General features: G+C 42.1%; 1 protein-coding gene across 2 annotated transcripts in view; it reads left to right on the top strand.

Annotated features, from left to right (window-relative positions):
- LOC134538455 (protein-L-histidine N-pros-methyltransferase) overlaps positions 1–25,328 on the top strand; it is a 731,139-nt gene that overhangs the window by 394,429 nt on the left and 311,382 nt on the right. The gene's annotated exons all lie outside the window — the stretch shown is intronic.

The following is a 25,328-nucleotide window of genomic DNA, read 5'->3' as shown; positions in this document are numbered from 1 at the left end:
ACCATAAAATACCAAACACTAACAATAAATAGGGTTTCAAAGAAACACCTTCTTGCAGAATTCGTAGACGCAATGAATTCTCAGTGAAGGAATCCTTAATTACTAATACTTGTTTACAGAAACTATTTCAATTAGTAAATAACAAAAAGAAAGTCAAACCTAACAAAACCAAGTTTAGGTTTAAGTTTTCTTCGAACAGTTGAAGGTCGAGCTTGAGAAGAAGATTCAGTTTTAGTAGATTGTGTGATGTCTGGGTCATTTGTTGTATTCATGTTCATGTGGATGTTGCTTTTCTTTAGGCCACATGTTTCGATCTTTGTGCTCTTCTTCTCACTCTCTCTTTTAATCTTCTTGTCGTTTTGGTTATGCTTTGCAAGTGCTTCTTCAATTTTGGTTTTGTATGGTGAATCAGTGATTACTTCAGCAAAAGTTCTTTTTCGACCGATGTTGGAAGATGTAGATTTTCTTACAGGAACAGGAGAAATATCCTTGGGTAGAACCATGATTTTGAGCCTTGAAGATGAGTGAGCAGGGCATTGATCCATTGAAGGGGAATCTCTTGAATGTTCACATAATTGAGACTTACAATGTGATTCAGTCATTGGTATAGACCTACCATCACATTCTAAGCCGTTGGCTTCACTCACCACACGCACTTATATTTAGGTTTCTTCGTTGTCAGCTGTGTCATGTGGTACTCTATAATTTGGGTTAGGACTAGGTCTAGTAATAGTAACGTCATTCCCTGCAGCAATGAAGTCGACATTACTGAAAACATGTCTGTTTACGGGATATATCCCTGTTGCTTTAAATCCACTGACAGCGATCTCTCCAGTTTGTACTTTAAGGTGTGCCCTCCCAAAGAGTTCTGCAATGTCATAAGGCTTCATGGGACCTGAACTATGCCTGATGAATTGCCGAACCTCTTCACTATAGTACACTTTAAGGGGACCCATAAATGTTTTGTCTAATGGCTGTAACTTGAGAGTACAGTATGGAGGCAAACTCACAATGCGTATGTGGTTTTCCCGTGCCAATCTGATGACTTCTAGGTTTTTTGTGTGACTGTAGTGTCCATCGAGGATCCACAGGATGGGTGATTCTTTGGTTGGTTTCGTATGTGATATGAAATGTTCAAACCATTGGCCAAAAATGTTTGTCTGAACCCACCCTGATGGGTGGCAAACCCCAACAGCACCGAGAGGGGCCCCTTTGAGTTCTTTCACAAATGTTGTCTTTACATATATTTCTTTCTATAACTTTCATAAACATATCACGAACAACACAATAGTTTACTGCATATTTTGAATAATAATAATAATAATTGTCCAGTTAAGAAACAAAATGAGCGGGTATTATGGAATACTTTGCAAAATGGAGGGTAATTTGGAATACTAGATATTCCATATTACCCGCACTAGCCATTTTGTAACTAACGTGGTGGCAACTACAGAAAAAATCCGTAAGACGCTTGAGAAATATATAAAAATACACTTCAATACTTCTACTTTACATATACTATAACAATGGTAATATTTAAAATAGTTAAATAGTTATTGTGCTTACAGATAAGCTCATCTGCACAATATTCGTGATTTGTAGAAACACAAAACGCACGATGTACGGTGCAACGCAGCTCCAAACAATATGGCGTCTGAGCAGTTGAAAAGGTGTACAAAGGAGCAGAAGTTCCACTTGTGTCCGCATGGTTGCGACTCTTGTCAGCCGAGAATCTGCGCTATTCCATATTAACCGCCTATTCCATAATACCTGAAGTTCCTCTACCTATTATTTCTGTGGGAACTGTTAAAAGTTCGCTACAAAATACTACGCTCACGACTTTACTAGGGTATTACATGTACTTTGGTTTCGACTGGCCTTCCTGCCGGTGCCAGGGATTCCGCCATCTTGGAATGTGCCGTTACAGCCGCCATCCCGGATACCTTTGTCCTCGACCTTCAACATTAACTTAAAATGCGCCATAATGACCCAAAATTTACCGTTGATAGAAAAAACTTCCCACTAAAGACTAAAAAAAATCCTCGTTTTTAAAAACCTTTGTATTCTGAAGGAAAAATTCCTCGAAAAAATTCCAAAATTGTTAATTTCTCATAGTATTTTTCCTTAAAAAGAAAAAAGATGTTCAAGGTGTCGAGGTAATCCAAGATGGAGGCTGTGACGTCACAATCCAAGATGGTGGTCCCCTGGCACTGGCGCCAGGACCAGTTGGAACCAAAGTATACTACATACAAACCTATGTGACAACACCTGTGGACTACTACCGGTACCTCAGCAGCTGTTGAATTACATGTATTTGTTAACTGTTTCTTTCTGAAGTCTTGGGTTGGTATTCCAAGACACAGAAATAAGGATTTGGGTATTAAATATGCTACACCTTTACCCTAACCGTATTCCTAGTGCACGATAGGACACGGCCAGTCCCTTATTTTTAGGCAGGTCGTGTGTGGGGAAGGCTGTAGTTCAGTCCAAACTGCTCGGTCCGAACTGAGCATCTGGGCTGATGGTGCGAGCAGTCCGAACTGGGAGCTGGCCAGGTCGTGTGTGGGGAAGGCTGTAGTTCAGTCCAAACTGCTCGGTCCGAACTGAGCACCTGGACTGATGGTGCGAGCAGTTCGAACTGGGAGCTGGCCAGGTCGTGTGTGGGGAAGGCTGTAGTTCAGTCCAAACTGCTCGGTCCGAACTGAGCATCTGGGCTGATGGTGCGAGCAGTCCGAACTGGGAGCTGGCCAGGTCGTGTGTGGGGAAGGCTTTAGTTCAGTCCAAACTGCTCGGTCCGAACTGAGCACCTGGACTGATGGTGCGAGCAGTTCGAACTGGGAGCTGGCCAGGTCGTGTGTGGGGAAGGCTGTAGTTCAGTCCAAACTGCTCGGTCCGAACTGAGCACCTGGGCTGATGGTGCGAGCAGTTCGAACTGGGAGCTGGCCAGGTCGTGTGTGGGGAAGGCTGTAGTTCAGTCCAAACTGCTCGGTCCGAACTGAGCACCTGGACTGATGGTGCGAGCAGTCCGAACTGGGAGCTGGCCAGGTCGTGTGTGGGGAAGGCTGTAGTTCAGTCCAAACTGCTCGGTCCAAACTGAGCACCTGGACTGATGGTGCGAGCAGTCCGAACTGGGAGCTGGCCAGGTCGTGTGTGGGGAAGGCTGTAGTTCAGTCCAAACTGCTCGGTCCGAACTGAGCACCTGGACTGATGGTGCGAGCAGTTCGAACTGGGAGCTGGCCAGGTCGTGTGTGGGGAAGGCTGTAGTTCAGTCCAAACTGCTCGGTCCGAACTGAGCACCTGGGCTGATGGTGCGAGCAGTTCGAACTGGGAGCTGGCCAGGTCGTGTGTGGGGAAGGCTGTAGTTCAGTCCAAACTGCTCGGTCCGAACTGAGCACCTGGGCTGATGGTGCGAGCAGTTCGAACTGGGAGCTGGCCAGGTCGTGTGTGGGGAACGCTGTAGTTCAATCCAAACTGCTCGGTCCGAACTGAGCACCTGGACTGATGGTGCGAGCAGTTCGAACTGGGAGCTGGCCAGGTCGTGTGTGGGGAAGGCTGTAGTTCAGTCCAAACTGCTCGGTCCGAACTGAGCACCTGGACTGATGGTGCGAGCAGTCCGAACTGGGAGCTGGCCAGGTCGTGTGTGGGGAAGGCTGTAGTTCAGTCCAAACTGCTCGGTCCGAACTGAGCACCTGGACTGATGGTGCGAGCAGTCCGAACTGGGAGCTGGCCAGGTCATGTGTGGGGAAGGCTGTAGTTCAGTCCAAACTGCTCGGTCCGAACTGAGCACCTGGACTGATGGTGCGAGCAGTTCGAACTGGGAGCTGGCCAGGTCGTGTGTGGGGAAGGCTGTAGTTCAGTCCAAACTGCTCGGTCCGAACTGAGCACCTGGACTAATGGTGCGAGCAGTCCGAACTGGGAGCTGGCCAGGTCGTGTGTGGGGAAGGCTGTAGTTCAGTCCAAACTGCTCGGTCCGAACTGAGCACCTGGACTGATGGTGCGAGCAGTTCGAACTGGGAGCTGGCCAGGTCGTGTGTGGGGAAGGCTGTAGTTCAGTCCAAACTGCTCGGTCCGAACTGAGCACCTGGACTAATGGTGCGAGCAGTCCGAACTGGGAGCTGGCCAGGTCGTGTGTGGGGAAGGCTGTAGTTCAGTCCAAACTGCTTTGTCCGAACTGAGCACCTGGACTGATGGTGCGAGCAGTTCGAACTGGGAGCTGGTCAGGTCGTGTGTGGGGAAGGCTGTAGTTCAGTCCAAACTGCTCGGTCCGAACTGAGCACCTGGACTGATGGTGCGAGCAGTTTGAACTGGGAGCTGGCCAGGTCGTGTGTGGGGAAGGCTGTAGTTCAGTCCAAACTGCTCGGTCCGAACTGAGCACCTGGACTGATGGTGCGAGCAGTCCGAACTGGGAGCTGGCCAGGTCGTGTGTGGGGAAGGCTGTAGTTCAGTCCAAACTGCTCGGTCCGAACTAAGCACCTGGACTGATGGTGCGAGCAGTCCGAACTGGGAGCTGGCCAGGTCGTGTGTGGGGAAGGCTGTAGTTCAGTCCAAACTGCTCGGTCCGAACTAAGCACCTGGACTGATGGTGCGAGCAGTCCGAACTGGGAGCTGGCCAGGTCGTGTGTGGGGAAGGCTGTAGTTCAGTCCAAACTGCTCGGTCCGAACTGAGCACCTGGACTGATGGTGCGAGCAGTTCGAACTGGGAGCTGGCCAGGTCGTGTGTGGGGAAGGCTGTAGTTCAGTCCAAACTGCTCGGTCCGAACTGAGCACCTGGACTGATGGTGCGAGCAGTCCGAACTGGGAGCTGGCCAGGTCGTGTGTGGGGAAGGCTGTAGTTCAGTCCAAACTGCTCGGTCCGAACTGAGCACCTGGACTGATGGTGCGAGCAGTTCGAACTGGGAGCTGGCCAGGTCGTGTGTGGGGAAGGCTGTAGTTCAGTCCAAACTGCTCGGTCTGTACTGAGCACCTGGACTGATGGTGCGAGCAGTTCGAACTGGGAGCTGGCCAGGTCGTGTGTGGGGAAGGCTGTAGTTCAGTCCAAACTGCTCGGTCCGAACTGAGCACCTGGACTGATGGTGCGAGCAGTCCGAACTGGGAGCTGGCCAGGTCTTGTGTGGGGAAGGCTGTAGTTCAGTCCAAACTGCTCGGTCCGAACTGAGCACCTGGACTGATGGTGCGAGCAGTTCGAACTGGGAGCTGGCCAGGTCGTGTGTGGGGAAGGCTGTAGTTCAGTCCAAACTGCTCGGTCCGAACTGAGCACCTGGACTGATGGTGCGAGCAGTCCGAACTGGGAGCTGGCCAGGTCGTGTGTGGGGAAGGCTGTAGTTCAGTCCAAACTGCTCGGTCCGAACTGAGCACCTGGACTGATGGTGCGAGCAGTTCGAACTGGGAGCTGGCCAGGTCGTGTGTGGGGAAGGCTGTAGTTCAGTCCAAACTGCTCGGTCCGAACTGAGCACCTGGACTAATGGTGCGAGCAGTCCGAACTGGGAGCTGGCCAGGTCGTGTGTGGGGAAGGCTGTAGTTCAGTCCAAACTGCTCGGTCCGAACTGAGCACCTGGACTGATGGTGCGAGCAGTCCGAACTGGGAGCTGGCCAGGTCTTGTGTGGGGAAGGCTGTAGTTCAGTCCAAACTGCTCGGTCCGAACTGAGCACCTGGACTGATGGTGCGAGCAGTCCGAACCGGGAGCTGGCCAGGTCGTGTGTGGGGAAGGCTGTAGTTCAGTCCAAACTGCTCGGTCCGAACTGAGCACCTGGACTGATGGTGCGAGCAGTCCGAACTGGGAGCTGGCCAGGTCGTGTGTGGGGAAGGCTGTAGTTCAGTCCAAACTGCTCGGTCCGAACTGAGCACCTGGACTGATGGTGCGAGCAGTCCGAACTGGGAGCTGGCCAGGTCTTGTGTGGGGAAGGCTGTAGTTCAGTCCAAACTGCTCGGTCCGAACTGAGCACCTGGACTGATGGTGCGAGCAGTCCGAACTGGGAGCTGGCCAGGTCGTGTGTGGGGAAGGCTGTAGTTCAGTCCAAACTGCTCGGTCCGAACTGAGCACCTGGACTGATGGTGAGAGCAGTCCGAACTGGGAGCTGGCCAGGGAGGTCTTCTCGGGCCTACCAGAGGTCGGTAAGACCCCGGACCGAGCCGGCAGCGCGCAGCTGTGGATGGAAGCGATCTCGAGGAATTAGTCGATCGTGAATACAAAAAAAAATAAAGTAGGTAGCTGGTCGTACGGGAGGCCTCAAAGTGAGTGAATCCACGGAGGTTAGGGTGGGAGGGTTAATGTATTCGGTCGGGTCTGGGGCGGGCAGCCGTGAATGGTTAAGTAGCGCCCGCCGCTAACTTTCGGGCGAAGGAGGGCAACTTTTTCTTTCCTCTCTCGCCCGTCTGTATGGAGAGATGGTCCGTGGTTCGGTGCCTTCGCCTCGCTGCGCTGAAGTAGCGCCCCCTTAAACCTGGCCGCGCTCGCCCCAGACAAGTGGCCGTCTATCGGCCTCCATAAGGAGCAGCTAGGAGCGCCATGCCCGCGGGAGGAACGGTTAAGGGGAAAGACGCCATCTTGGTTTCAACAGTTTACAGGACATGTTACAATTTTCTGTTCCTTGCTTCCTTTATACTAAGTTTATAATTTAATAGAATATCCTGAAGTTGAGTTAATACTCAATTAACTGTAATTTTATTTGTTGCCTTTAAATGGATCACAGATATTGGTGTAAAATGACAGGTATTTGTAATTTTGTACCTTTACAAAATAGTTTTCGCAATTATACTGTGTTCGTTTTCTTATCCGGGCATCTATGATTTGTGTTGTCCCAGTACCTCCAATAAAAGTTATTTGTGAATATTTCCTGAATAGCTTCACAGCCTTAACTGCGCTCATTATAATCATGACACAACAAAATAAAGATATATTTTTTTTAAATATTTGATGATCTTTTCCATGGTTTAAAACAAATATGCCTGAATGAAATATCAATTTAAATATAAAAATATACCCCAAATTTCGTAAAAAAAAATTTATTTCAGATATGTGCAAAAATCATCATAACCATGTGTTGTACAAAAATACCATGTTTATCTTGTATTTCTTGACACCTGGTTTCTAAAGGAATCTTTTGTAAAAATACATTTATTTTTATTTTACTACCATATATTTATCTCTGTGATGAAATTGAGGTTTTAGTATTTAATTCATTTTTAGGACTAACTCCACTTCAATAATATTTTTAACAGACAATATGTTATGCTCTTTGAAAATTTCTAAATGTGTGATCTATGTTTTGAAGAAGTTTTTTTTTTCTTCATTTTTTAACTACAAAAGTCATTATGGCATAAAATCCTCTGAAATCAGTAAGGCGTTGTTCGGCTTCTGTATCTCTCCCTTAACGGAGGTCGTTTGTTTGAGAGATTCCGCATGATTTACTCACTACATATGAAATTGTGAAAAACTACTAAAAAAATCAGTCATTTTATACTTCAATTAACAAATAGTGAAACCCTAAACGATAAAATATATTTTCGAACAGTAACTAGAACGTGTTGCGTATTTCAAGGTTTTAATACTATGGAACTTCTTTGGCTAGAACCACGATTTTTTTTGTTAGGTTTTATTTCATTCCAGGATAGATTCAAATTTCCTATTTATAATCGAACCTTTTTAAAACGGTCATTTTGGCGTTTTACGCGTGACTGGGTAACCAATTCACCGTGTTTATAATTGGATCATGGTTCTCAATGTGTTTTCAAGAGCACTGTAGGTCTCATCAACGTCTAGCAGCTGTATATACGTGTTTCAAGTCTACTTTGATGCCCGCTGAATCTGCGAAATTGTTGAGGCTCTATCTATAAAACTATAGGAAAAAAAAGGATACTGCAACTACTAATAAAACCATTGCTATTGATGTGTAACATCTTAGCTCTTGGTATACGGTATTTGGAAGGAGTAATTTCGAGAATGGAACGGAAGTCGCATGGAACGGAAATGTGTAACCACGGTGCTGCCATCTGTGATGGCGCGAACCAAAGTTCACAAAGCCAAAAGGAAACTAAAGCATTAACTGTAAAATGAATTTCGACAATATGGGCAATCTATTAATGTAATTTTTGTCGAAAATCAGGTCCAAATCTGGGGTATAGAATTTTTTTTTAAGAAGCTGTTTTATTATAGAGTTTAAAATTTTGGTCTGCTAATCAAATGATTCAAAAGTAAAAGTAGCTGTTCCGGCAGTGAATGATAGCGGCGGGTTCTGAAACTGCGTGCGATACGCGTCAAGAAATGTTGTTGAAAACACAATTTGCTTCTATTTATAACGCTCGGCATTATTTTGAAGAATTATACGTTAAACTTCGTGTTTAAATTTTGTATTGTAGGTGTAATTTCAACGTAAGAACACACTTATGTACTCGTTACAGATATTAGATGTTACATCTCTGGCGAATACCTACTGATAGACTTGCTCACTTTTTTTTTTCAATTAAGGCTTTTAATTTTTTTTAATAGTAAGAGAAAATAGCTACAATACTATGCTGCCTAGTGACAAATTCATAGTTCACAGTCAATTGTGAGTTTTTTCACAGTAGGCAGTAGGCAGTGGCATATTTGTTACTATCACAAAGTCAACGCTCTAATCTGAATATCTGATTTGAATAAGCAAGGTTATATCAACAGAAAATTTTGGTTAGTTTTCTTACTGGCTAATCAGCGGAATCCACGGGGATGATCTATTGCTTAAATGAGGGAAATTAAATGCAAAAGCAGTGAAATTTAAGTCACTGAAAAAAATACTGCAGGATTTTCTGTTCTCTGGTAACTCATATATATAATTTATTTACCTTAAATAATCATTTTATATATATATATATATATATATATAGTTACAAAGCGTGCGGGAACCAGAGCCGTGGTGCGAGCCAGGTGCCTGCTCTTCAGTCCGCGCGCATACCTTCAGGGATTAGGGCGGCCCGGCCTCAATACCCCCTGCCGCCCGCTTCCTTCTTCCTCACCGCTGTCATCTGTCCCTTAGCGGCCTGGGAATCCCGCGGACTTACAGAGGCCCTAGCGTGGAACGGCGGATAAATGTTAATAGCAAATAAAACCATATAAATCTAATTTGGCCATCCTTACAAACCTATTTTTCCCCACTCGTAACAATATATTTTAATGGTACGTTACTTTATCACACACACATAACACTTAATATCGTTTTTTTAATTTCTAACATCTAAAATAATTAATTGCTACTCTTACTACTCTTAACGTAAAGTACTCTCTCATACATGAGCTGGATTTTTAAGCGTTATTACTGAGAAACATGATATATGCGTCAATTTGATGTAAAAAAAGACGAAAATTGTAATAATTAAAACAACAACAAACGCCAATTTTAAGTGAAGTAATTTTTTTTACAATAAAATGCCTTTGCAGTTTTCACCGTTCCAAAATTTTAGGTTCTTCATTGACAAAGTATATATATATATATACACACACACACACATATATATTCTCCGGCGTATACATATTTGTAGGAACTGGAAAAATTGGCGGTTTCAATGACCACTAGGATAGACTCCACGATTCTCTATGTACTCGGGCAACTATCACATGGTCATTGGCTACCGACTCGGGACGCGTGTTTACTGCGATTTTTATGATTCGATACTTCTTTTGTTGAGTGTTTGCCATTGGCTCAGAGTCATTCAGGTAAATTGTGGCCCAATCACTGACGCAGCATTAAGCTAAACGAGTTTGGATTCCAGCCTGTCTCGAAAGGAATCCGCGAATTTTTCCGGTCTCTACATATTTGTGATTTATGGATCGAGGACAGCCTTTTGAAACCACCCGTAGCTGCTATATTGGAGAGTTCTTGAGGGAGAGAGAGGGAGATTGTGAATGAGGAAAGGGGGGTTCTGGTTACCGAGTGAAATAAAAAAAATCATGTTCACCTGGGTGATGGAAGGGGGAAGGGGTGATAGGAATCACGCCCCCTTGGGAAGTAGGTCAGGGGGCAGATGGGTCTGTAGGGACGCGGGTGCGGGCAGATGTCTTGTTAGCGGGGCGTACAATGGGGCAGGATGCTGGGGAGGCCGTCCTGGGACTCTTGGTGCGGCGACCCTTCCTCCTTCATCCTCCTTGTCAACCACTCGTGCCTTCCGCGTCGCCGCCGGACGATCGCTGGAGAGAGAGACAGAAAAGACGAGAAAGTGTAGCGCCCCTCTGCAGAAGACGAGCGAAGGATGAACCGCGGTTACGTTGTGGGGGGGGGGGGGGGGGGGACACAGCAGACTTCGACGTCCACCTGGGGGAAGTACCTCAAAGGAACGCAGTTACTGTGTCGATACTTCCCGCAAACCTTTTGTGGTGCCGGTACACAATGCCTGCTCGACGACGGTTGATCGTCGATGGTTAAAACGATTGGCGCATAACGCATAAGGCATAACGTGCGTCGCACGCATACCTCCAGGTGTTGACGCGCCGTCTGCAAACCGCTCGAGATTTAGTATTTCAAGGGTCTGATTACCAGAGACCCGGAAATTTCGAGGTTCCCTCTGGCCTCAGGGTAGAACTCGAAAGCCATGGGTGTCCTCAACCCATGTTTGCTTTCCCCATTGGTTGATTTCTCAGCGAGAACATTTTTAACCTTGTTGATTGGCACTTCCGGATTCCCTTACTTCTCTCCTGTCTGGGCAACGTTTGCTCACGGCCGTAAAGGGGCGTGTCCCGAATGACTGCGGTCCAATCATGAACACAGTGCGAGAATGTGAACTGTCGATTAAATAAATGCGCGGGAATTTCCGTATCTCTACTGATTACTAATAGGGTTTGAGGAGTCCGCCTCGTCAGGGGTGTATTCGTGTTAGTGAGGCGGGATGATAGGCGCGACGCTCGCTGGTGCTTCTAGCGCGGTGTCTCCTCTGGACTGGCGCGCAGTCTTCTCGTCGGGCATAGGGAAATTACGAGCTTTTAGTGGAGACCATAACTTTATATAGCGAAGAAATGAAATTGGTGTTGTAATGCCAGCTCCACGAGTGCACGTTTTAGCCATTTTCACTCTCCTGAAAAAACGTTGATCTAAAAATCAATTTTACTGTGCAGAGAATTCGCCAGAGCCCTGATTATAGTATCTTTGCTGCGCGGGTGGCGAGAGGCGAGAGGTGAGAGGCGAGAGGCGAGGGGCGAGGGGCGAGGGGCGAGAGGCCAGGGGCGAGAGGCGAGGGGTGAGAGTCGAGGGGCGAGAGGCGAGAGGTGAGAGGCGAGATGTGAGGGGCGAGAAGCGAGAGGCGAGAGGCAAGGGGCGAGAGGCGAGAGGCGAGGGGCGTGGGGCGAGAGGCAAGAGGCGCGGGGCGAGAGGCGAGGGGCTAGGGGCGAGAGGCTAGGGGCGAGAGGCGAATGGCGAGAGGTGAGGGGCGAGAGGTGAGAGGCGAGAGTTGAGGGGCGAGAGGCGAAAGGCACCCCGCGCCACCCGCTTTCTTTGTTTCTGCCAGTTGTCCGAGTGCGCCGCAAGTACAGACGTGATGATATTGTCTTTGCACTTTGCTCCGCGCGAGCATAAAATGGATAAGTTTCTTAAAAGATCTCAGCCGTCCACTTCTGGTACAAGTTTCAGTTAGGTACGGATGTGAATCAAACCCGAAAAAAAAATTAACATTACGACGAAAATTACTTTAAATACGGGTTTACTCAATGGGTAATTGATGGCGATGTATTGTTACATGAGAGTATGAAACAATCAAAGCTTATGCGTCACCTCTCAACCAAACATTCCAAAGAAGCTGATATAACTTACCACTGGATTTCTTTGAACGTAAGCTGAAAACCCTTAACCAGCAGCAGAATACTATGATTAAGGTAACCTTACCCTAAACAGTTTTGTTATTTGGGTGATTAAATGTAATATTTTTATTGCTAAACTATTTATTTATTTTACTGATTTTTTGTCTTTTTTTTTTTTTTTATGTATCTAGAGTCAACGAAAACGCATTGCTAGCTACAAAGTTGCATACCGAGTTGCTAATCAGGGAAGCCGCATACAGTTGCCGAAAATATTGTTTTGCCAGCAGCCCTAGATATGGTTGTAATTTTATGTTAGTTAGGTAGGAGGCAAGCAACCTAAAAAGCATACCACTTTCTGACAATAGTATTGAACGCAGAATAAACGATATGTCCAGTGACATTCGAGAACATGTAGTCGAGAAATTAAAGAAGAACCCACATTTTGCTTTGCAGTTTGTCAAATGTACTAATGTTTCAGATTGTGCGCAGTTTGCAGTATTTGTGCACTTTGAAGCAGCTGGAAATATCACCGACAACATTTTATTTTGCGGAAGTACTTCCTGCAAACACTACAGGGAGGGCAAGAATTTCAATCACAGAGATGTGGTGCAAAAGTACGTGAAATAAATGTTTATTGTTAACAAAGGTTTTCACAGTAAACATCACCCTTCAATACACCAATTAAATAAGCTTGACATTAAACTTCGGAGACATTACTTTGAGGAATAACATCCTGAGAAGTGCCACGTTTCTGTGAACAAAAAATACCCCTACCCTTAAATACTTTACATAAGTTTTATTCGGCCATTATCTGGAGCCGACAGGGACAGTAAATTCATGTAACATATACTCTTACTGGGCTATAATTGAAAATGAACAATTCTTCAAAGTTTTTACAGCACAGTCACTAGACTGTTTTTTTTATGGTATAGTGTGTATGTGTTTGTGTGTGCTCAGTCTTACTTATTTTATGTTTCACCACGCCCCAAATTACGTGTTACAAACTCCGAAATGTTTACGTTTATACATACACTTTAATTTACGCTGTTATAGTTAGGGACACCTGTATTTGGCAATTTCATTTCATATCAAGACATTTCACAAAACACTTAAGCTTTTTCTAAGCTTTTTTTCTAAGCTTTTTCTAAGAGTCATGGCAAATTGTGAGGGTGCAGCAGTACGGTGACCACATTCTCATTGGTCCCGTCAAGAGCGGGACGACACCTCTCACCGACCTCAGCCAATAACCACAGGAGAAAAGCTACAGTATTTTGTGAAATACCTTGACACGAAATGCATTCGCGAAATACAGGTGTCCCTAGTTATAGTCGTGAGTCTTAACTAAATCTCAGGCGACAACCACGGCGGTACTCTTATTCCGGTGTACACCCCGCCGATATTGTGGAGAGTCTTATTTTCATTTACTCGCCTCGTGCTGTAGCTGCCTGGTGTTCTACTCAGCTTTGGAGGCCTGCTGAATGCTTGCCTGTGGCAGTGGTTGACCACGGTGAGAAGTATTGGGTCGGCGCCTGCCACTCGGTGTTTGCGACGTCGGAGCGGACTCCTGCCGTCACTACTTCTCCAGCTCCACGTAGTTGCTGTGTACTGCGGCTAGGAAGGATGGTCGTTACACAAGCACTCCATTGATCAGGAACGTATTTTTACTTCTTGAAATGGAACAGAAATATTAATGCAAAGTTACAGATATTTGTAAATTTGTACATTTAGATGAAAACAATGTACCACATCAAAATAGTGTTCGCAATAATACTGGGTTCGGATTCTCACCCGGGCATTTAAATTTGTGTTGTCCCAGTACCTTCAATACTTAAAAGTCCCTGAACAGCTTTCCATTCATAACTTCGCATAATAAAAACAAATTAAAACGAAATAAATTCCAATTTTGAATGTACGATTATCTTTTCGTTGATTTAAAAAAATATATATTCTTTGAATGAAACAGCATTTAACATAAGTATAAAATCATGGTCGAATTTTCGTAGGAAATACTCGGTATTACCTCAGATAGATTTTCATTTATGCAAAAATAACCATGGCCAAGTGTTGTAAATATTTACAATATCTTCCTTTAGTATTACAAACTATTTCTTGGTAACTGGTTTCCAAAGTACAGAAAAATATTCTTCTGTGCTGACAGTACCGCATCAGGTTGTATTGCAAACTCTGTTGTCAACAAAACGATAACTAGGGAACGGAAAAATTCGCGGGTTCAATAACCTGTAGGATGAACTCCATAGTTCTACGTACACTCGGTCAAATGTGACCCACTCATTGGCTGCTGTCTTGTGAGACGTCCCAACGTAGCAGCCTGTGATTCGATAAAGCTTTGGTTGGGCGTTTCTCACTGGCCCAGGTCATCCAGGTGAATTGTAAGCCAATAGCAGAGGCAGCACTGAGGTATAACTATTTGTATTTTAGCCTATCGTGAAATGAACGCGCGAATTTTTCCGGTCTCTAACGATAACGGTCATTATAAACCTTTGTTCCGTATGCATAGCCGGGCCTTAAACCACAGGCTGGTTTGAGCCCCAAGTAGAAGAAATGCTGTCCTTCACCTCTGTTAACAATGTGCAGAATTGAGGTTATAATTGCGGTGAAAGGACATTGAGTTTACGAGATGTTATCATTGGATTTAGTTCGATGTACCGGGCCAGCACTCTGGGCCCGAACCCATGCTACACAGGAAAAACAAAATTTTCTGTACGTTTACAAAAGATTCTTTCAGAAACTAGTTGCCTAGAAATAATTTGTAATACTACAAGAATTATATTGTAACCTTGTACAACACATGCCTCTGGTTAATTTCGCTCATATGAAATACGTTTTTCTAGATAATGCTGAGTATTTTTTTTACGAAAATTGGCGCATGATTTTATATTTTATTTCATTTTTAATTCGAGCATATATTTTTAACCATGGAAAAGATAGTCGATTATCTAATAATTTGAATTCATCTTATTTATCGTGCTTATTAATGTACTCAGTTAATACTAGAAAGCTAAATAAGGAACGGTTTACAAGAAACTTTAACAATTGGAGGTACTGGGACAACACAAAGCATAAATGTCCAGGTAATAACCCGAACCAAGTGTTACTGCTAACACTGTCTTGTAGTGATACAATAAATGGTTTGTATGTAAATGTACGGATTTATCAATATCTTTAATTTCACAAGAATATTACCGGTTTCATTTACAAAAAAAATTGATTGTCTGTAAAGTCGGTTTACGGACGATAGTTTAACGTGACAACGTTATAACAAAACATTGATGAAATGATTGCATACTTTTATGAATAAAATTGAATCATTTTTATTGAATTATCACTATTTTTTATGGATACAAAGAAGGAGTGAATTAAAATCTACAATTGAATCGATAAATTTACTTTTATTGCACTTATTAATTCAAATATGTTTATTACTTTAACGGAGATTATTTTAACTATAACTTTTATACATGTTTGCTATTTAACTTCTTCGAATCTGTGATATTCTTTTAAGGATAGGACGATGATAGGAAAATTAGGAAACGAATGGGAGTGTTTCAAGTTTAATGTGCCTCGAAAATGTCAAATCGATGGTTGTTACAATCAAGTGGAAGAGAGATAGATGTGGCGCTAGCGTACAATGAGTTTAACGGGACAATGTGCGTAACGGGACACTTTTTTGTGCGTGCAGCCGGCGTTCATCGGTTTATTAGACGTTAGTCACGTTAATATAATAATTTCAGTGTATGTACAGCAGCGTACAGTACTGTAAATTGTCGGGGAAGGGGTGAAAATACATTTTTAGAGATACGGGAGTTTGGGTTCTATTCTCTGTGGGAGCAGTTTCTGTAGTAATGCCTGTCCTGCGTGCCTGATTGGATGGTACATTACGGTATGTTATGGTTAGAGACCTGAAAAATTCGCGGGTTCATTTCGTGTTATGCTAAAATTCAAATAATTATACCTTAGTGCTGCTTCTGTCATTGGTTCACTGTTAATCTGGAGGACTGAGGACCAATTAGACCCTCACTCATAGAAGAGTCGAATCACAGGCCACCCAGTCGAGACGACTCACAAGTCAGCAGCCAATGAACAGTTGGCATTTGCCCGAGTGTGTAGAGGTAATTGGAGTCTTTCCTGGAGATCATTGAACCGGCGAATTTTTCCGTTCTCTAGTTATGGTAGATTCCCAAAGGCAGGTATTTTACACGAAACCATCGGTGCGCTCGGCAGATCGCAATGAAGTATGCACGTAACAGGGGCAAGAGAAGCCATTCGTTGCCTTATTTCACCGGACCATCAAGGACGCGCTCGCTTCTGCACGAAGTTACCCTACTCTTTTGATGTCAGTAGGTAGAGACCTGTAAAATTCGCAGATTCATTTCGCTATAGGATAGAGTCCAAATACTTTTTACATTATTTTGCTAAAGTGATTGGGCAACAGTTTATCTGAAGGACTCTGGGCCAATGAAAAATCTTTAACAGAAGAATTAGCGAATCACGATCATTCCAGTCAACAGGTGTTACGAGTCGGTAACCAATCAGCAGATGTAATTTGCACGAGTGCATAGAGGATCATGGAGTCCATCCTTTAGGGATTTGAAATCGCGAATTTTACAGGTCTCTATCAGTAGGGAACTACACATCACTTAGAAACACACAACTTTGAAAGGTCATAACTTAGATTCCTCTAAAAAAATCCACGTAAGTTGGAACTGTCATAAGTTATAACGATCATTACTTAGAAACACGTAACTTGTAAACACGCAACGCCGAACCACATAATTTATAACTATCATAACTTAGAAACACACAACTTAGAATAGGCATAACTTAGAAGATTCTATCTTGTGTGTTTCTAAGTTGTGACCGCACCCTCTGCCAGTAGACACGTGCCTAGAAAAGGGACTGGACTAAATACCTGGTTTAATGACCTCCAGAATGGTCTCCACAATCATCTGCTCTTTCACGCAAATTATCACTCGGATATTGGCCGCTCACATGTTGAAAACGTTTCAACTAGGAGCCTGCGATTCGTCAATCTCGTTTTTCAGTGTTTCTAAATGGCCCAGATACTTCTGGAGGAAATGTGCGTCATTCGAATAAGCAGCACAAAATTGTATGTGTTTGAATTACAGGCTATCGTGAAATGAATCCTCGCATTTTTCTGGTCTCTAGCATGAAAAAAAATACACTCAGCCAATCACGAAACACATGCGATGATATGGTGTTTTAACACTTAGCTGGCTTTTAAATCCATTAGCAAAATTAGCTTGTCCCTATCGGTTCATTTATCTTAACATCTTTGGTCTATGACATTGTTATCGTTTTATATGATCCCGTAATCTAATTAGAACATAAGGGCCTCCGCCTACCCTGGAATACACATGGTGTGCAAACCTTCAGAATAAAACAACGCGTTTCAAAAACTTCTTAAGATATCCGAGTGGTGTTTGTTTACAAAAAGCATTTAAGAATACGCTAAGGGCAGACGTATAGTTCTGTTTTCGTATTTAGTTTATAAACTGTATTGAAAATGGCAAAAACGTGTGTTTTCAAAAAAAACGTTTAGTCATGGAACCTGTAGAGATTCTTGAAAGCGCTCAAGTGACTTGAATTACACCTTTATCTTTATCCCGCCTTAATCTATGGTTTCTACTCAAATCTCATATTTGCGTGTGAATGACGCAAATACTGCGCGCCTCTGCACAGCCTTGCGTTAGAGGCGATACCGCGCTCGAAACACCAGCGAGCGTCGCACTTATTGACAAACTCACCCATGACTAGGTGGGCCCCTAAGATAAAATGATTCGAGTATTAGAAGCGAATATTTTTCACCATGCAGTTGGTAATTTTTTTTTTCCAGTAAAACTCGGTGGGAAAGATGCTACAAACATGAGCCGCTTCCCATGATACATGTTGTATCGTGTGATTTTTGTTATGCATGCTCTTTTATCCTTTGTGTTTACTCGTTTCAAAGTCTGCAAGAAGACACAATACCTTCTGGCATTGCAGCTTGTATGTATTGGAATGGATAGTTGTATATTATTATTAGAGACCTGAAAAATTCGCGGATTCATTTCGCTACATGCTAGAATCCAAATAGTCTGCCCTTCTGCTGCTTCAGTGATTGGGCCACAGTTTACCCGAAGGACTCTGAGCCAATGACAAAAACTTCAACAGAAGAAGTATCGAACCACGAGCATCACAGTTAACAGGTGTCTCGAGTCAGTAGCCAAATAGCAGTTGTAATTTTCCCGAGTGCATAAAGGATCATGGAGTCTATCCTATATGTCAGTGAAATCGCGAATTTTTCCGGTCTCTAATTATTATTGTAGTATTATTGGCCTTGCCGCCTATGTAATCAAATTTTTTCATTGAATAAAGGAATTTATAAAAACTAGAACCTAGCGACGTTCATGCCTTCTCCGTGTCGAGACCTAGGAAGCCCAGGGGGAGGGGTCTGATTCTCGGCAGAACAAGGCAGAACAAAGAAACAATATATATTGTATATAGGTATATATATAGCGACTAGGGGGAGGGGCGTGAAGACGGGTTACGCCCCGCCCACATCCCTCACTGCTCTTTCCGAGAGCCAGGCACGCGTCCACCCTTGCTGAAACCGTAGTCGCATTTATTTTCCTTCGCCCTTTTTTTAGCGACGTTCTTTTGTTGGCCGGTGACGTCCACACCAGCGCGGGCTTCACCCCCCTCCCCCCCCCCCTCGGAACTGTACCCACCCTTGACACATCCTTCGGCTCTAACAACCCCGTCGCGTGAAATACTCACGTCTGCTCGTGACGTGACATGCCGCACTCCCCTCTTCACTGCGTTAATGTGTATAAACACCTGGGGTCGCTTATCCAGTCCGAAGTGCGGGAGGGCAGCTCAGCTACAGTTTGAGTTATATGGTCTTTTCCCGCGTTGTCTGTCTCAAATTTGACATCCATCAAAAACAGTACCAGCGGCACCCCTCTCCCCAACTGCCACTGGTTTCTTTGCGAACTCTTGACAATACACGAGAAAGTTGTTTACAAACACCGTTGACTAGAACAACGAGTGTTCAGAAGAAAATATTGAAGCTTGTTTTTGAGACAATTTACGTGAACCGGACTATAGTGTACCTCGCGCTTATTTTTCAAGTACAGAGAAAATGGCGCCACTGTTGCCAGATTGATAACACCCATCTACTTAACATTTTATCTCTTATTTTTCATACCACCGTTAATAAGTGTCATTATCTTGTTTTCTGTTAGCTAATGCTCGGCATGCGTTTCTACGCCTCTTGCAATTTTTTTTTGTAATTTGTTTGTACAAAGCATCTGTATCTCTATATATCCCTCTATAAATCTCACTATTTTTATTTATATATAAATCTCTATACCTCTATCCATATATATATCTCCATGTACTTATGTTTCTATCTATATCTCAATATATCTCCATATCTATATCTCCACATATCTCGTAATATATGGATATTTCCCTCTATATCTCTCTATATGTCTCTTTATATCTCTATCTCGAAATATTGATATATTCCTATCTATATATTTATCTTTACAAAACAGTAGACGAACACACAAACATTCATTTATATATTTTTTACCTATACATCGTTTTATGTATATTTTTACCTGTCACAGGAGTGACGTAGATATATAAAACACGCGCGTTTGAATTCAACGTGTAAAGTATTCAAAGCAGGCTATGAATAACTTTGATAGATTTAAGATTTCTAATTAATGAACATTTACATTTTTATTTATATAGATTTTTCTGATTGTTTAATTTTCTTAGACCATAAAATAGTGTCTATTGGCAGTATTATTACAGTTGTAGTCATTTTTATCTAAATATTTCAATAGTAGCCTTTACTAGTTTAAACGAGTATTTGGCATACTTGTAGTTTTTACAAGAGACAGTTAATAATGGAGAGTAATAAAACTCTTTGGAGTTCAGAGTTTGATTGTTAACTGCAGATTATAATGTGCAATTAATGACTATGCGTTCGTTGTAAGGCAGTTCAAATATTTTCTAAACTGAAGTCGAATAGTTTCATACTCTCGGCGCTCAGTATTATAATATATATTTCGTTCAGTATTTTGCGTCAAAATTAAATTCATTATTTCCAGTTAGTTGTACTTTAATTTTAATTATTTAAAAGGCTAAACAAAATTAAATAATTTTATCTTAAATAATTTTAATCCATTGCACACAGTAGTTACCAGCATTGACTTTAAAATTAAACATTTTTAGTTATTAATTCCATTAGGTTCTCTTTTTATCTATACTGCACAAAATGTTAAAAATTCAACTTAGCCAGATATTTATGCAAAAGTATGCACAGTATATATATTTTTTTTTCATTTTGTTGAAGTTCGGGCATTCAAAAACTCTACAAGTCTAACCGCGTCAAACGCAAAAATAAAATCATGACTTGGAACAGGACACTATAGTGATACTATCAGCGCTGTTCTGAAACTGTCGCGATAGAAGCCGCAGGATGTTATCTAGTGCATGTGCAATGCCAGTTAGTTTTGCCACATTATAAAGTATATTTATACAAACTGTGCGTTTGTAAAGTTGTACTTCTTCCCTATTCTTTTTTAACATTTTTTTTAAACTTAGGCCTGTTAAAACACTTTGTATGCTTGAGCTAGTTTAATTCTATCGTTATTTAATGACCAAATAAAAACACTTCTTTAAACATGGTGTATTGGTGGTGCATCAAACCTACGACCTTTTGATAGCCAATCTATCTTGTCGACCACTTTTACAATGACGTAAGTGTGCTTAAACAGCTATTGTGTAGTAATACTTAGGTAATATCTCATTAATTTAACACTTAGTGTATATCCTTTTTCAATTTTTCAATCATATTTGTAATTTAACACATAAGTTATTGCAACTTAAGATGTACGCTACATTCGTGCCATTTCAATACATTTTCTACAAAAATTTAGTAATATATATATTTAAAGTACACAATACAAAAGTAAAATATATTAACATTTATGGTTAAAAATGTATAATTTTTCGAAATTATAGTTTTTTTAAGGCTAAGTACATTGAAAATGTCTTTACCCAAAACCTTTCTAGTATTAAAAGAATCATTTAGCTCTAAATTACGTACTTGATAGTTCTTAGTAATTATCCTACACTTCACTGTAGTTATAGGAATTCACACAGCGCGTGGCAGTGAAAAGTGAGGGCAGTAAATTTTTTATAATAGCAGTTTGAATTTGAAATGGTGATTGTATTGCGTGAGCTGGCGTACTTCAATACAAATTTATGGAAAAAATAATAATTCAAAAGGGTTGAATTTAAAAAAAAAACATGTTCAACTCAATAAATAATTTTTTTATTGAGATTTAATATCAATTTTATATGCACGCTCTAATCTGACTTCTCTTCATTGAAAAAAAAAAAAGACTGAATTTCCATTTTCACAGTAAGGTCTACTTGCATCGGTTGTCGCAAGCCGTAAAGTTGAGTTGAAAAGAAAAAGAAAAAAAAAATTGGTGAGAGATGTCATGTGTGTACGTATCGACATAACCAGGAACCATTTTTTTTTTTATTGTGTCTGCACTGGCCATTGGAGGAAACAAATTCCTTTTCTTCTAGAAAAATCTGCATTTAATGGGTACGATACTCCTACGGAATTGTGTGTCATCCATGGAGTTAAGAATTGTCACGAGACTGCATGCTGGGACGTAGTTAAAGTCTGGTTTTACCTCACCGTCGCCATATTGTAATGATCTATAAATCATATCCTAACCCGAGCCCTATGAATCCTAACCTCAGTTTACCTTCTTTTATATCAACGCAACCTCCAATAAAGTTGCCAAAGTCTACTCCCAAAATTACGTCAAAACTTAACTCTGGTATAATAACGAAGTTGAATCATCACCAATTAATATATATATATATATATATATATATATATATATATATATATATATATATATATAGGTACCAATTCTCTTTAGTCGTCACAATACCGAAAAGTATAAGTACCTCGTCAAGCTCTTCATAGAATATTTCTCAAACAAACGCTCACAGCATTCCGGATTCATTATTGTTAGAGACCTGCAAAATTCGAGGTTTCGATGACCTTCAGGATAGACTGCACATACCCCCGTACACTCGGGCAAATAACGCAAGTTCATTGGCTGCCGACATGTAAGTCGTCTCAGCTGGTTTGTCTGTGATTCGATCCTTCTTTGGTTGAGGGTTTATAACTGGTTGAGATTCGTCCAGATTAACAGTAAGCCAATATCAAAATTATCTAAGAGGTATATGTGTTTGAATTCTAACCTATCACCGAATGAATCCGCGAATTTTGCAGGTCTCTAATTATTGTCTATTCGAACCTGTATATATGAACGCCACAATGGTTTTTCCCATAAGTTAACAATCACACTCGGGGACTTATGTATCTTCCTAAATATATATATATGTATATATATATTAACAGTTGGGTTGTTGGTATTACGACACTTTGTAAGAAACTGTGAAATAGTGAAGACAATGCTTCATCTGTGAGAATTAATGAGAACTACAACCTAAGTATTTCCCATAATATCAATAAAATAAATAAAATAATTAATTTTAACTCTGTAGCTAGATACGCCCTTAGTCCACTGCGTAGTCTTTAGCTCATCCACTTGTTATGTTTGATAGTTCTTTTCTGGGTAATTTGAACCCTTTTATTTTGCGCAATAACTGTCGATCTGTTGTTACTAATATTGTTCCTAATTTAAAAAAAATAATAACTTATAGCCTGTTGCACCACAAGAGTTCAGACGTGTTCTCAGCTGGTTTTAACATCGTTCGGCCACATTTCCTGGTACACCATTGAGTTGGGAGCGCTGAGCGAAGATCATTCGGAACTTGGATGTGATCCATATCTCAGGTCGGTTCATAGCAACGATCTCGGATCCACTCTTCGGCAGCAGACATGGCCGGAATTTTCACGGACTTTATGCACGTCAATGTCATCAAACAGAAATATTAGAGATTATAAAAAAAGGGGGGGGGGGGGGGGGTCGTCTGTAAAGTCGGTTTACGGAAGATAATATTACGTGATAACGTCATAAGAAAAATTTGATGAAAAATTGCATACTTTGGACGTGACAACGTCTAATAAATCGATGAACGCCGGCTGCACGCCCTAAAAAGTGTCCCGTTGCACACATTATCCCGTTTCGCTGTGTCCCGTTACGCTCATTGTACGCTTGCGCCGCATCTATCTCTCTTCCACTCGATTGGAACAACCATCGATTTGACTTTTTCGAGGCACATTAAACTTGAAACACTCCCATTCGTTTCCTACTTTTCCTATCATCATCCTATCCTTAACAGAATAACACAGATTGGAAGAAGTTAAATAGCAAACATGTATAAAATACTAGTTAAAATAATTTATTCGTTAAAGTAATAAACATATTTGAATAAATGAGTGCAAATAAAAGTAATTTTATCAATTAAATTGTAGATTTGATTTCACTCCTTCTTTGTATCCATACAAATTAATGATAATTTAATAAAAATTATTTAATTTATTCATAAAAGTATGCAATTATTTCATCAACGTTGTCACGTTAAACTATCGTCCGTAAACCGACTTTACAGACAAACAATTTTTAATTTTCAAATATTATTTACAGTTTTTGCAAATTTAATTTAAATCATTTGTTTAAATATAATCACGAACAATTAGTTAAAAATCACGCCTTAACCTGCTTGATATTACAGAAGATTTTCTCGCACGGTGGTTGGCCGGTTCTTGCACGCTCGGCTCAGGTGGAACGTGACAATTTTTCGTTTGTGCAGCCGGCGTTCATCGATTTATAAGACGTTATCACGTCAAAAAAATGCAGATCATATATAACACATGTATCTGAATTTATATTTATTCTAGTGGTACAACCTCTTCTAACGATAAATACCCATAATTTAAATGCTTGTTAATTAAGTTTCATGTTAAATATGTTATTTCAACATGATTAAATAAAAACTTTCTTTTTAGTCAAAACCTATTTATATTCCCGACTGTTTCGATTTATATAAACATTTAAATACCATTATGTGTTTTCAGTTGTTATTAAAATTGAAAATTCAAGGCAGCGACTATTTATAAGCTGCTATATTGTTGTAATCGCATCAACCATTTGTTCGCTGAGTCACTATTATGTCGTTCCAGCCCACCAATGGAAACTCACCTCACATTTCTTTGACACAACTGCTACCTATTGTCGTAGCTTGGAAATGTACGAACTGCAGTTCAAGCAATCTAAGATCTTGTAGTCCCAATATGTGTTCGCACGACGTTTAGAAGAATGATCCATATATCATTCTTGGGCTGATCATTGGATCGCGGATTAAAGAGCAGCATGGCGCAACAGACATTAGTCAATGTTTTTACAATCGAAGTATTCTATATTATGTATCCAGTTAATTTTTTGAGAATACGTAACTTGTTATCGTATTTAAGTGTAATTTCGATATGTTATGTTAGCTGGTTTTTCTGGGTTATATGAACCATTTTATTTTGCGCAATAACTGTCGGACTTTTGTTTCTAATTTGCCTGTATCAGGACAAAGCCTTGTTGTGTTTGTTTGCTGAATAGTCAGTAAAACAATTTTGCTTTCACAAAGTTTTTGATTTATTTTACTCGTTGTAGAGAAGGGGTGGGGACTTTGTATGGTTCTTTAGTTTCGAACGAGTCTCAGTACGCCTCAAGTAACGTTATATAAGCCTATATCGATTGATCAAATACAAATAAAATTAAGTGATTTTAACTGTAATTCAATGCTGTGAAAGTCCCTAAGTGTTAAGAAATAAAATGCTTTCGTAGTTTATTCTCGAAACAGAATCATGAAGATTTTATAATGGGTAGAACAAAGGAGATTGGTGTGGAGGAATGTTAAGGTTTTTTTTTCCGCCTGTGCGACTGAAGAGTCAGTCGTGTGTTCCGTACCGGTTCTCGTTCAAAACCCTCGCCAAGGTGTTAACACGTCTCTCTCGCGGTCAATCCGCCCACGCCCTCGGTCTCAGCGTGTACCGCGGTGCTCCCGCGAGAAGACCCAGTCTCTCTCTCTCGGGCAATCCGCCCACGCCCTCGGTCTCAGCGTGTACCGCGGTGCTCCCGCGAGAAGACCCAGTCTCTCTCTCTCGGGCAATCCGCCCACGCCCTCGGTCTCAGCGTGTACCGCGGTGCTCCCGCGAGAAGACCCAGTCTCTCTCTCGCGGTCAATCCGCCCACGCCCTCGGTCTCAGCGTGTACCGCGGTGCTCCCGCGAGAAGACCCAGTCTCTCTCTCTCGGGCAATCCGCCCACGCCCTCGGTCTCAGCGTGTACCGCGGTGCTCCCGCGAGAAGACCCAGTCTCTCTCTCTCGGGCAATCCGCCCACGCCCTCGGTCTCAGCGTGTACCGCGGTGCTCCCGCGAGAAGACCCAGTCTCTCTCTCTCGGGCAATCCGCCCACGCCCTCGGTCTCAGCGTGTACCGCGGTGCTCCCGCGAGAAGACCCAGTCTCTCTCTCGCGGTCAATCCGC

This window comes from Bacillus rossius, chromosome 13 (assembly GCF_032445375.1).
Source record: "Bacillus rossius redtenbacheri isolate Brsri chromosome 13, Brsri_v3, whole genome shotgun sequence".
In the NCBI taxonomy this organism is placed as follows: Eukaryota; Metazoa; Arthropoda; class Insecta; order Phasmatodea; family Bacillidae; genus Bacillus; species Bacillus rossius.
This window is presented reverse-complemented; position numbering and strand designations above follow the sequence as displayed.